We start from the raw sequence: 14,533 nt of genomic DNA on the forward strand, positions 1-14,533 counted from the left end.
TCGAATAGGAAGACCTAGATCAGTCGATCATCGTCTAATATTGACAGAAGTAGAAGAAGATCCTTCAACTAGTACTCACCGTATTGCTAGACGCACTGGTGTACCAAGAAGTACAGTGCATCGCATATTGAAGAGAAGTGATTTGCACCCGTATCATGTACGAGTGAGCAAGCATTAATACGAGGTGATTATCAACGACGAATTAATTTTTGTCGAGAGATGCTTGATGCTTGGATCAATTTTTTTTTAACTCAATATTTTTTTTAACATTCCTGCATATTCACGTGGAGTGTATGTATTAGGCAATTTCCTTCAAAAAACTAAAGTCGAACAATATCCAAATCACAAGCAAAATCAGTGTCCAATTCAAGCGTACTTCAACAAAGAATAATATCGTAATGACGGGATCAAGTTAAACACGCGTGTAGTTCCGAGCTATAAGCAAGTCACTGAAATAGTTGAAAGTCAAAGAAAATAATAGTGGGTTCAAGTATCGTCTATGATTGGCCAGAAACAATACAAAAGAATTCCAGCGCGCGCCCATAAAGGCAATAATTCTCGGAATAACTTAATGAGTTGACTACCTGAGAATTTCTAATTTGAATGTTGTACGCCAATTTAACATTTTTTTAAATACTTTATACCACACAATTATACCTTTTTGTAATTTGTATGAGATGTAGAAGTTTTTAAAATAAAGTTTCACAGGGTCACCATACATTTTTTTTACACCAGCTTTGTTCAAACTTCAGTCCGTAAATTTTTAAAACGTAAAATTTTACCTATTTTTTGGTCTAATTTTGTTGTTGTTGTTAATTATGCTTGAGTATCATTTTAATTAGGAAGACTTATGTATACTTAACAACCTTGAACAAAAAAATAAGAATAAAATAAAAACAGAAATGGTAAAAGTTCATATTAAGCTTACGTGGATGATATTTTTATCAAATTTTGAAAATAAAGCATAAATCAAAAACTTTATGGTTTAGGACAATAAATTTTAGTATTTTTGTTAGATAATAAGTCCCTCTACTCCCCATAACCCGTTGGTCCACTACTTACGGGACACCCTGTATATAAGAAAGAAAGAAGAAGATAGGACTTAATAAAATTTGAAAAAGTGCAATCTATTGAAATTTAATTGAACCGTTCAAAAGCGTAAGAGCTGAAATGTTTCAGTGTATTCATCAGTTTTCTGTAGATGGCGCAAATTTTAAATACAAATAATAGCATTTTTATTAATTCAAGTACCATAATATATTATACTTATTCTTTGTCTTTATTCCAATAGTGTAGTGTAAGTTAATAATTTATATCGATGTATTTTTGGTTGTTATAGAATTCTTATGTAAAAAACGCAATGCCAAGTGGTAAGGTAATAATTAAATTATATAAAATTTATAAAATTAACTACATAGTTACTATTGTTAATAATATTTTTTTTTCAATTAGTCCTCCAGTTAGGTTAGTGTTTATGATAATCTTCTTCATTCTATCTATTCTAGTGCCAATCAAATAAAAACAGCATCAACATTTAATTCCCATTAAAAAAGTACAATTTAGTGAAAATTACCATAGAGTTACGAAGATTAAGGTCTCTCCAACCGGATTCAAAACACACATATACATATCTAATGGCGATTTAATTTGGAATATCTACAATCTACAAATTACATGAGAAATCACATTGTTTCTATGTTTGATATGCGTTATTTGCTTATTATTTATACGATCTATTGTTCACATGAAAGCATAATGGGTAATATAGTAGGCACTTTTGTTTAAATCTATGGTCAACTTAAGAAGTAGGTACTTCTGTTTATTTTAAAAATATATTTGCAACGATTTAGGATAGTGGGATAATCCTATCCAATAGAAAATTATATTGTTTAATAAAGATATAAATAATTTAAATAATTTAAGATATTTATAAATTTCTACATAGTATTTTGTAGGAGAAAGCTCAGATGTTTAAAATTTAAGTATAACACCTGACATATTAATAAAACAAACATTTGAGCCGAATGAAACTTGAAATAATCGACATTGTCTAGACATATTTTAATGCTAGCTTCCCATAATTAAATCTACATACTGTATAATTTATGTCTCTTCACACAAAATTGCAGTCAATTTGAGACAGACAGACGCACCGCAATGCCTCATTTCGTTAATAGTGTTAATATTATGTTGCTTTAATAATTTTCACCCTCTAATTTAATAAACACACGATGTATCCTTTTTCTGTTAATGGATAATTTCATAAAAATCTGTCAAGCCGTAACGAAAGAGTTTGGTTATAAACTTTATTAGATAGAAATAATAATATACCTATCTACCATGCAAAATTTCTAGTGTCTATAAAAAAAATTAAACTCAAACTCAAACTCAAACTCAAACATTTATTTATTCAAATTAGACTTCTTCTAGAAGCACTTTTGAAACGTCATTAAGTACATATTTTTAATATTTACCACCGATTCGGAAAGCAGTATCTACGGAGAAGAATCGGCAAGAAACTCCATAGTTGCTCTTTTTAATCATTTCAGATTTACAATTTTACAAATTACATATGTAATATCATAATATATTATCATAATATGCCAAAGAACTGTCCTGTGGTTTTTACGCGACAACCCTCCATGGGTTTTTATCGTCCATAAATTCCTTAATACTGTAATAGGCTCTCTGGACAAGTACATATATAAGTTTTAAATTTAGAACTACTAAACTCTTTAAAAATCGAGTTCAATCGGTCGATTTGAAATTTAATAAAAACGGGAAAGGCGATTATTGCATCTTTCATTGTCTACTTGCTCGTAATGAAAATCGATCAGTGAAACAGATGCTAAATTCTACCCCTCATAAGGGAACTGGGGATTTTGCACTACGTTCATAACTATGTACCTTAGAGTTATTTACGAAGCCTACCTTTACCATGGACTAATAGAATCTCCTTTACTAAAGAAAAGATAAATCTTCAATATTTTATTAGCTTCTACTTAGTCGTCAGTTTTTATAGAAAGATGCAAAAAGTTGTTACTTAATTTATTTATTAAGTAGGTACATGAATTTTATTTACCATCAATACCTAAAGAAAAGTCACTTTAAATAAATCGTCTACGATTCGCAAAACAAATGAAGCAAGACAATGAGATATGAACGTAATATGCACATATATACAGCAGACGACGCTAAATGCGAACCACAGACCGAATGTAATAAGACGAGAAAAATCTTGAGAGACACACGGAACGAGAAATTAAATATAATTGAATGAAATGACGTAAAGTGGAGACTGGGTAGGTACGTGAATTATGCTGATTTCGTTCAGTTGTAGGATGTTTTGTTCAGTTGCTATTGAAAATTATAGAGAGACAGACTTTCACATCTTTATTGAGATGTAAAAGTAATAATAATATAAAGCTTAGTTTGTTTGTTTATTTGAACGCGATAATCTTAGGAACTACTATGGAATGATTACAAAAATGATTTATTTGTTGCATAATTTTACGTGCTTTCTGATTGCTATTGGCTTTTCCCGCGGGTAAAACCGGGCCAGACCGCTAGCAATTATTTTATAACCCGAAAAAAGATATTGAGACTTCAGTCACATTTCAGCAAGTTTTAAAATGTGACTTATCAATTTTAATTTAAACACAAGCTATACATTTGTGACAATCTATAGTCTATACTAATATTATAAAGCTGAAGAGTTAGTTTGTTTGAATGCGCTAATCTCAGGAACTGCACAGTACTTACAGTTTGAAAAATTCTTTCGGTGTTAGATAACCCATTTATCGAGGAAGGCTATAAGGCTAGATTATATCATTACGCTAAGACCAGACAAGAGCGGAGCCACGCGGGTGAAACCGCGGAGCGCAGCTAGTATTTTATAAAATTAGAAAAATATTAAATACTTACCTACACTCGAAACGAAAGACAAAACAACTCCGAGGTAAAGTAAGAAATATTTAAGCGTAAAATTCTCTATATTTCCAACCAACCATTCAAGTTGACTTTTTCATATTTTATCTGGAAATTTACTTAAAATATGTCTGGATTCTGAGGCGGTAGTGTGTGCGCTCCTTATCACTAGACCTGCAGTCTGTAAGGAACACCGATAGCAAAAAAAAATGCATTGAAAAAATTATATACCTACCTATGTACTATTTTTTTAATATCTACCTACTAACGCATTTTTCTGCATACCTATACATGACGTCGTAAATCGTAATTATAAATAGTTTAAAACATATAAACTTGCACGATACCAGATATCAGCTGATCTGTTTTTATTATTTTTTTTTCTGTGTTGCAATTTCCATTAGGTTTGTTTGAGATTTTTGTTTTGTCAAAATTAGTCCAGTGGTTGTAAACTGAATCTGTAGACCCAATCTAATATTGGTAATTTACTGAAATCGAACGAAAATAACATAATAAAATATTAGTAAAATATTAGTGCCGTTTACCTATCTATATAATAGTAATCAAATCATGGTATTTGATATCTATGAAAAGATATCATAGATTAAATCTCATAAAAATTACTGCAATAATTTGCTGACGCTACAAAAAGCTCACATTATCGGCACATCGAGTTCATTTGAAATATTCATACGGTAACTAGAGAGCATTAATGTTCAACGAAGCCTTATCGCTGCAGAAATATTAACCTGTGACTCCAGATATTTTAGCTCCATTGAGTGATGCATAAATAGTTGATTTGAATAAAGAAACTTGATTTGTGAATCTATTTTTATCAGTAGGTATAAAATTCGCCCAAATTTATGTATTTGTAAGTCACGATTGCGATTGTGTTCGAATTGGATAATTTTTGTAATAGTCAAGGTTTGTACTTATTATAAAAAAATTAATAGTGGATTAAGGATCTTAGTACCTATGCATATGTAAAAAATGTTAAAATGCAATTAAAATAGTTATTATTTCCCAAGAAAAAGGAAACATGATTATCTTACTTTTGCCACTGTATATTATACATTTAAATATGTATACAAACATGCACTCTATCCAACCAATCCATCAAGCAAGTTCTAAGAAAATCGTGTGACACCACCAATACGAAAACTTGGAAATTTCTCGAACGATTCGAAATTCAAAATGTGGAATCGTATACAATTTTACACATTGTGTCGGCTCCCTCATTCCTTTCATTCCGTTATAAATAAATTAACGAAATAAGCTTAGTCATTCGTTCGCATTCATTAATTAAGATCACATGCGGAGGCTTAAACCAATCTTGAGAACAATTGCCTTCTTACTTCGGTGTGGTGTACATTCTTTTTGGATTTTAGGGATAATAATAAAACAGATAAATGATCAAAGGTAGCGACATAGAGCAATGTTTTTGAGGCTGTTGTAAAAAAGATAAATTGTATGGAATGTTAAATGATGTTATTTGATGGCTAGTAGCACGGTAGTAAATCATTCAAAATAACGTTATAGTTCAAATTAAACGACACGAAGCTATGGTAGCTTGGTAGAGTCACAAAACATTGTAATGTAATATATCGTGATGTATGGACAAACATTTTTGTTTTACAGAGCAGTTGATATGATTATTTTGCTGTTCAGAATTGTTACTTTTTGCAACAATTAATTTTATAGTTTAAAGTAAAAATTCTGAATAAGTAGTAAAATTCATCATCATTCCCTGTAATCTAAGTATTACGTAGTAATGAAACAGATTAAAAACAATATTCGCCAATTCCCAATATAATGGTCACCCTAATCTCAAGTACATTTGCGGACGTGTACTCTCCATCCGAGTTTGTGATGGAAAGGAGACGTGGGAGAGAGTGATAAGGTATTTATTTTTATTGTTATTTTAATTATTATGTTTTCTGCGTATTTTCATATTTATGTTGTGTTGAAAGGAGTTATTATTTGGGTAGAATTATTGAAGATAAGTATTGTTTAAAAAAAAAGATAGAACGTAGGTACGTAATATTAAATTAAAAATAATATTTTGAATATCGAAATTTCAGGAAAAATTAACTGTGGTATCGATCCTGTGCCATCGGCTTAGTTCCTGTGCGATCAAGACCTGGTGACCTACACATAAGATATAGAAATACTTTATTTTACGGCACTGCTAAGTATTATATTATATACGTACCTATATGATGCTTTTATTTTTAACCCTCTAAAAATCAATGGGTGATATACATATAAACTATTCGTATATAATATGTGTTATGTTATGTATAGTATATGTACCTATGCGTGTTCTTATCATCGTATTTCGTTCCCACACAGATCACCGTATTTAATAATTTATTTATGAACAGTTTCTAGCTTCTGAGAAATACGATAAAAGGCGCCTAACTGGGTACAAGTACTAAACTAACATCGTACCAAATTACTTAATTTTAAATACAATGAATGTACTAGTCTTTGCGTATTGTATTAACGTTTTCCTTGTATAACAATAATGAGATTGCAAATTAAGCTACAATTGAAAAAGAATTAGTATATGTAATACTGTGAAAGTTTCGTCAGAGGTGGTCTGTTGTGAATAATTGTTTTTGTACTTTTTAATTCGTGTGAAAGTTTGAGGATGTTTCAATTGATGTAGGAAATATGAATTCGATTTAATGAGAGGAAATTTTTATTAAAGAAACATGTTCGACTGAAAAATATACATGAAATGAGCGCTTGGTTGCAGATAGGTATTTTCAGAAGTAAGTTTGAAGTTTAATAATATATGCCATGAAAATATTTATTTCCTCTTTTCTATACAAAAATATAACTGGCTACATGTTTTCTTGATATATAAACGAGATGCATTTTACATCTTTTTTCAATCATTAGGTTATCCGCCTTTTATTATACCTACTGAGCCTTTTTTTAAATCCCTACGCAGGATCTTATAGAAGACATATCAATTGTATCGTTCACTGATAATCAAAATATACCATCTTATTTTAAAACGAGAAATAATTTTTCGCGAACACATCGCAGTTATTATATTGTACAAAAAAACTCAAGAATAGTGAGAATTCCAATCCAGTCCATTATTTTGCATACGAAATAAGAAATAAAAGTATCTTAGCAGGAATATATTCGAACGTAACAATGCTTAATCACGCTTCCTATACATTCATTACGGCGTCTTTTGTTCAAATATATTTGGGGAAAGCAAAAATTATAACATACAGTGCTATTGTGAGGGGAGGCGACGCGGAATAAGTGGCGAATTTTGTGGCTATAGGGCTGCGATAGGGAACGTTTTTAATGGAAAAGGATAAAATATTTTCTACTTATACATTTCTAGATAATAGTGTGTCGAAACCGATTATATTTACAATATTGACGGGAACAGATTGTCCGATTTTGAAGATTGAGATGCTAGCAGAATGGACAATGGTTTGTAAATTATTAAATTAACCTATATTTGTAAAAGTTTTGGAGATAGGTGTGTGTCGTTTGAGTATTGAAAATTGGTTGTCATTTACGTGTGTTAAGGCAGAAGTATAAATAGGAGATAAATGCCAGTTAAGATAGGTATTGATGGTTTGAACTTACCAATTTCAATGTTTCACATTTTGTTTGTCTATAAATATATGAAAAAAAAATTCTATAAAATCCCGAATGTTATTATTAGATACCATTACAACGCGTTTACTAATTAGAAAGTAATCCAGCAGTCCAACCTAATTCAGAAGGAATGAATTATGTTAATTATAACGCATTTTAATACGAGAACCACGTCTTTCCACTTTCTTTGAAAAATGAATCACACACTATTTCTAATCTTTGTCAAACCCTACGCTATTTAATTATTAATAATTAAGCGTCATAATTTGAACACAAATAAATACGTTTTTGACAACCCTATCATGCATAGTCGCGGGATATAAAGCGTCTCACGCTAATGCTAAGAAAACACCAGCTCAAGGGTGATCTAAATTCATTCCGCTAAACAAATAACATATTTTACGTTCATACGTTTTTCAAAGCTGCTGAGAAAAATTCGTTACAGTTTGTTTGCTTTATGGTCTCTGAGTTAGTATAACGTAGGTTTTTGTAAGCTGCGTTTATGTGTTTTTATGGGTGTATGTTTTTGTGAGAGAGGAAATTAGCTTAATGTCGTATTTGGAAATTGGTGTTTTTGGGAAAATAAATTAAATACTTACATACGGAGTAATTAAGATAAGATAATAGAATAAGTTATAATAAGCAAAGAAATATTTTTTTTTAATCAAACTAATACCTGCTAAAAAATAGACTTACTGTCATTAGAGAAACAAAAATTTCATCTACTTGTGTAGACTTAGTAATTTAGTATATAATGTTACACAATACACATAATATTATATACCTATAGCCAATGAGTTATCAAAATACTATGAATGGTTACAAAGCATACTATTCCATAAATACGACTTCATTTCCTTTATAAAGGTTACTGGTTCATCAATGTTTTCACCAATGAAATTAAATTTACAAATAAAACAAAATATTCTTTAAATTATTACACACTAAAAAAACACCCTGTATACGAGACACAATGTGAAAATTAAGCGTGAATCGAAGACGTATTCAAAACGGGTGAGTGCGTATTAACAGTGTTCCTTCAATCTTAAGACGCGGGAATTGTGGTATATATAAGTCTTTATTTGTGTAAATATATCTTTATAATTTGTGTGGAGTTAGACAAAAATACGGTGGTTCAATTTTTTTAATTATACTAAACAAGTATACAGGATGGTTGGATAATCTATACTAATATATCTATTAAAAAGCTGAAGAGTTTGTTTGTTTGTTTGAATGCGATAATCTCAGAGACTACTCTCTGATTTGAAAAATTATTTCGGTGTAGATAGCCCATTTATCAAGGAAGGCTATACATACTAATTCGCTAAACCGCGAAGTGCAGCTAGTTACTTATGCTAAAACACCAACTTCTGCCATTTCACTTTCGTGATAAGAGATACTTAGTAGAGAGTAGAGACTATGATAATATTAGTGCATATACAGACTAATCTATTTTATTGCAAAATTTCATCCACATCTGATCAGTCGTTTTTGTGTATAAATTACAAACACCCAATTTCGCGATCATATTTTTAGCTACTGTTAAGTATTCTGTGCTATTGGTTTAAGTTGATAGATGGAAAATATTTACATTGGAAGAAGAAAAATCCACTTCTTTTTCACTTTCTATTGTAGTGTTTACTTTATCATAATTAAGTAACTTTTAGTAACAAATTATAAAATACCTAGTTATTTTAATGAGAAAAAATATTTATATATGGACCTCTCGAGTCTCGGGCCTCTTCTACTAATATTCTTATATATTTGGGTTCGTAGTAATGAAAACTGATGGATCCATAATTTATTTTCCTTCCTTCCAATAATGTGATAAACATTTAGGTAATAGGAACTGAAAAGAGACACCTACATTTAAAAAGGTAGATTTAATTGAAATGTGTAATGCGATAAATCTCTTTTTATTTGCTAGTCGTATTACTCAGATAAAACATACTTCACATACATACATTTTAATTTTCATTTGAAATTCCAAAAATGTTGCTTCTCATACCCATGTATTGATAAAAAAATAATAATCACGTCAAATATATTATATAAATAAAGGTTTAGCACAATTTTTAATGATTAAAAAGAAACAACAGCTACTGAGAACACATTTTTAAAATATAAAACAACAGCCTATAATAAAATCCATGAAATAGTTCGGCTACTCACCACTAGATGGCGCTAGTACATTCGTTCGGAGGCTTTGTAGTTTGTGGATATTGCTAGTAGTTCCTTCATTATTATTTAAGGTAATATTATTATGTATTATTCCTTTCTGTGTATAAATAAAAATATTAAGGTATGTATAATATGTATGTATGTATATGTAGGTATGTATTTAGGTATGTATGTATGTATGTTAATATATAAACGAGAAATACAAAGATAAGGGAAAAGATACAATAGTGTTTTGAAATTAATATTTTATAGGAATAGCTTCGAACTATTTATTTTGGAAATTCGTCACTTGCGATTATATTATGTTCTCTATGTTAATATAAAAAAATCTAATGCTATGTTATTTTTCCTACTTCCAATAATATACTTAATAACTAATTAATCTAATAAGGTAGTCTATAATTGATTTGATACAACGAGTAAATAATTTAAAATTGAAACCTTTTATCACAGTTTTGAAAATATATTTTATCAATTTACAGAATATAATACCTTCGTTAATAAACGGGCCAATCATCCCACGCTTTAATATCAAACAATATTCCAGTACAAAATCATATTGCTTCAATTCTAGTGATGTACCAACATATCTGATTACAGATAACATATCGACATAATAAGATGTCAGCCCGTCACAACACTAATCAGTGGCTTTGTTCTCGAATCTAGATAATAGGATAAACAGACAGAGACTGTTAATTGTGTGGATGCTTTTTATTTATCCACTTATCATATGATTGGTCTTGAATTCCGATCAAACATCAAAGGCGCTTGTCTTTAACCGACTTGCGAGAAAGAGGTACTTTGTTTTACAATTATGTATAATTTTGCATTAGGAGCTTACTAAGTACATTATTATTATCAGTCCTATTTATTTTGTGTGTGATAAGAATAGGTCATGATAATTATTGAAAAGCTGAAAACTTTTTAAAATTACTGATATTTTTCTTAACACTAGAGCGCACGCGCGGGTGACATAGGTCACCCAGTGCTATATATAGCTAAATATTTTTTTAAACAATCGTGCTTGAGTGTTGTTGTCTCAGGTATTCCCCGACTACCAATCACCGGACATTGTAGCAGCGTGTCAGCTTCCTTGGTGCAACCAAGTGTACTCTGCGAAAATATAAAAGTACATGGGTGACGCATGTCCCCCGCGCGAGCGTTCTAGGAAGTTTTTGAAATCATACAATTACGAGTGAAAATCAAGTATACCGCTTTTATTTTTTACTGCTCTTATGATCAATTTATACTTTTAAGAAATTATTAATATATGGGTAACTAAAATCGAAATAAAATACTCATATTCGAGTGCTAGGACATACTTATTTTTTATCCATACTAATATTATAAATGCGAAAGTAACTCTGTCTGTCTGTCTGTTACTCAATCACGCCCAAACTACAGAACCAATTTTTATGAAATTTGGTATGGAGATATTTTGATACCCGAGGAAGGACATAGGCTACTTTTTATCCCGGGAAAATGACGCAATCCCGGAAATCCCACGGGAGCGGGAACTATGCGGGTTTTCTTTGACTGCGCGAGCGAAGCCGCGGGCGGAAACCTAGTTCAAAATAAAATTTTATTGGATAAGAACAACTTATTCTTAAACTTTATAATTAGATGATTATTTTTACCAAAAGTACAGTAATTGTAGTTTCCAAAGTAAAAAAAACTGATTGATCACAATAAGTAATAAATTAGTTACTTTTCACAGAGGTTTATGTTTAGCTCATAATTTAAGTAAAATGAGAAAATATTGATATTTTTTTTGTTTCATCACTTAAAAATAAAGTTGATTCATAAATAAGTACTTCGTTTACTTTTTTAACTACGATTTTTATGAAAAAAAACGTGCGTCGTATTGGGTGACATATTATGTGACCCACGCGTGCACTCAAGGAAAATTTAAGGCGCGAGCGCTCTAGTGTTAATTTAACGAAAAGCATAACCGAATCAAAATAACAATTGTATATTTTATTGACCTTTTTTTGTTAGTATTTGAAAATAATGTTATCTGTCTTTACTTGCTGTTAAGCTTGTTTTTTAAACTACAACATCACGACCCTTCAACTTCTATGTGCGCTTTTTGCGCAAAAAATTAAACAAAACCAACCGTCGAGCATTTGCTTAGCACAATAGAGCATGTTCATAATTCGAGCAACGTATCTAATCACACGAATCCATAAACATTTATTATTTTGCAAGAACAAACCTGCTACAATTTTGTATCTTTGGACAGATCGTTGGTTCACGCGCGCTTCTTCGCTCCCGAGCGTTCCCACGCGTCACTATCCCATAAGAAACGTCAAAAAGCACAGACTAAAAACAACTCTGTGACCACACCACAGACTACAAAACAATCCTCCCGCACTTTTTTCAAATAGCACAGACCAAAACGGACTCTATTATACGAGCATAGATTAAAAATTTAATTTGAAAACACGTTCTCAAGATGCGTTCACGATATTTTTACGGCGAGTTTGTAGTTTAGAAATTGTTTGAATTTAAGTTTTATTGTGTGTGTTTTTGGTTCATTTTTGGTTGTATTTAACGGTATTGTGACCGTTTCAGCGTAGCGAATGTATGTAATACAGTATTCAAATATTTCGTGAATCATGAGCATTCGTGTGTATAATTACGTTTTTACCATAGCGCGGTTAATCGGGCAGGGGTCTTAAACCATTTATTAAGAAATATAAACGCGACCTTAGTACATATTTTTTTCCTACTAAACTCTATTAACTAGATTGGTAATAATTATGTATTTAGTGTTATGTTATAGAAAGGAAAAAGAGAACTTTAAGAAACGAGACGACAATTTTAAATTGACCTACAAACCCTTCAATCAAATAGGTATGTAGGTATCTTAATCCGAATAACAATAATATCTTACATAAAAATGTAGAGCTTATTTGTTTTACTCTTATTTTAGCTTATTTTATTTTATTTTATTTAATTTATTCTGCTTAAGACAATAATAATATTTTACATACCTAATTAAAAATATTTAACTTCTATACCTTTGCATCTACAGTTTTAAAATATTTATTTTAAAATACTGGGTATAAGGTAACTTTTACTAAGTACGAGAATAGGATAAAAGTACTGCAGTAATACGAAGGTTCAATACACCTGCAATAACGGGCCTTGCGTAGTTCGGTAGCGGATTTGCATTTCATCGATGTCACGCGAGTGATCTGTGACCTCGTTAATTGCTAAATTGCCGCGCTTTTCGAATTTCGAACACTGTTTCAAATCGGACAATTATATTGGTTTGTTTTTTTTTCTTTAATGATTCTTTTCAGCCAGCATTTTTGTTAATATATTAAATCATGGACGTATAAAAAAAGACGGACGGAGCATCGCCTAAACATTGAGTGAAGCCTAGTAATGGCGGCGACACATCCATGTATGTGTGCCAGATGCAATAAATTTACTCCACACTTTAGTATTTTTATTTTTCAATTTGTTATACTTTTTATGTGTTCTCTAACTATAAGAACCTATGCATAAATACAATTACTATTTAGCTTTGACAAATCAACCACTGGACGCGAAACCAAAGGAAAATGTATGAAAATTTATTTAATGGTAAAAGTCATTTCGTTCACCTCTACCTCTGCGTAATATAAAAACTCATAAAATTTAAATCTAAATCTAAATACAATATTAACCGCAATTCCATATAAGGATTCACATATTGTAAATCTTTAACTAAAGCTATATTTTTATGTTTGCTAAAAGATTGACTCTCTGACGCAGAAAATCTAAGGCCTCCGAAAACCTTCTTACCACTTTACTATCGAACCGTATGCCATTGCATAAAATACTTCTAGCTCTAATCTAATCTAATATGTTAAAATATTCCATTACCAAAACAGTATATTTACATTATATACCTGTGTGAGTTTTGTATGTGTGTTATAATTATTGTCGTTTAATAGGCGTGGCTTAGTCGTGCATGAATATGGCGAATGTTCAATATAATATATAGATAATAATAATACAATCAAATTGTTTACGAATGCTGCGGTTAAGTTAGTTTAAATTAAAGATTAATATCTGCTAAAATGGTGGAGTCATGTTTAGAGTCATTTAGTTGTGATTGAGTGGAAGAATTTGCGTTGCAATTGACGATAAGAGGAAGGTTTTTTATTGGATAGAAAAACGTACATTTCTCAAAGCTCAAGTTACTTTGAAAGAGTAATTCTGTTTAAGAAATTTTTGAGTGAAAATGCTTTGCAATGCCTCTGTTTATTTACCAATTAGCGGTCCGCCCCGGCTTCGCCCGTGGTACATATTTCGCAATAAAAGGTAGCCTATGTTCTTTCTCAGGGTCTAAAGATTATCTGTGCCAAGTTTCATCAAAATCGGCCCAGTAGTTTATGCGTGAAAACCATACATATATACATACAAACCTTTCCTCTTTATAATATTAGTATAATATACTAATAATATAATATATAATATATAATATAAATAACTAATAATATAATATATATAATATTAGTATAATATACTAATATTATAAATCTATATATATAAAACTCAAAGGTGACTGATATATAGTGATCTATCAACGCACAGCCCAAACCACTGGACGTATCGGGCTGAAATTTGGCATGCAGGTAGATGTTAGGACGTAGGCATCCGCTAAGAAAGTATTTCCCGAAATTATTGCGGGAACGGGGAAAAACGGGGATGCACGTACAAAGTCGTGGGCGGAAGCTAGTATAATATAATATGTTATCTACATATTATGTAGATAACATACAATGTACTTACC

The sequence above is a fragment of the Colias eurytheme genome, chromosome 17, assembly GCF_061535395.1.
Source record: "Colias eurytheme isolate Ceu_HAF_F1 chromosome 17, ilColEury1 Martin Lab GWU primary, whole genome shotgun sequence".
In the NCBI taxonomy this organism is placed as follows: domain Eukaryota; kingdom Metazoa; phylum Arthropoda; class Insecta; order Lepidoptera; family Pieridae; genus Colias; species Colias eurytheme.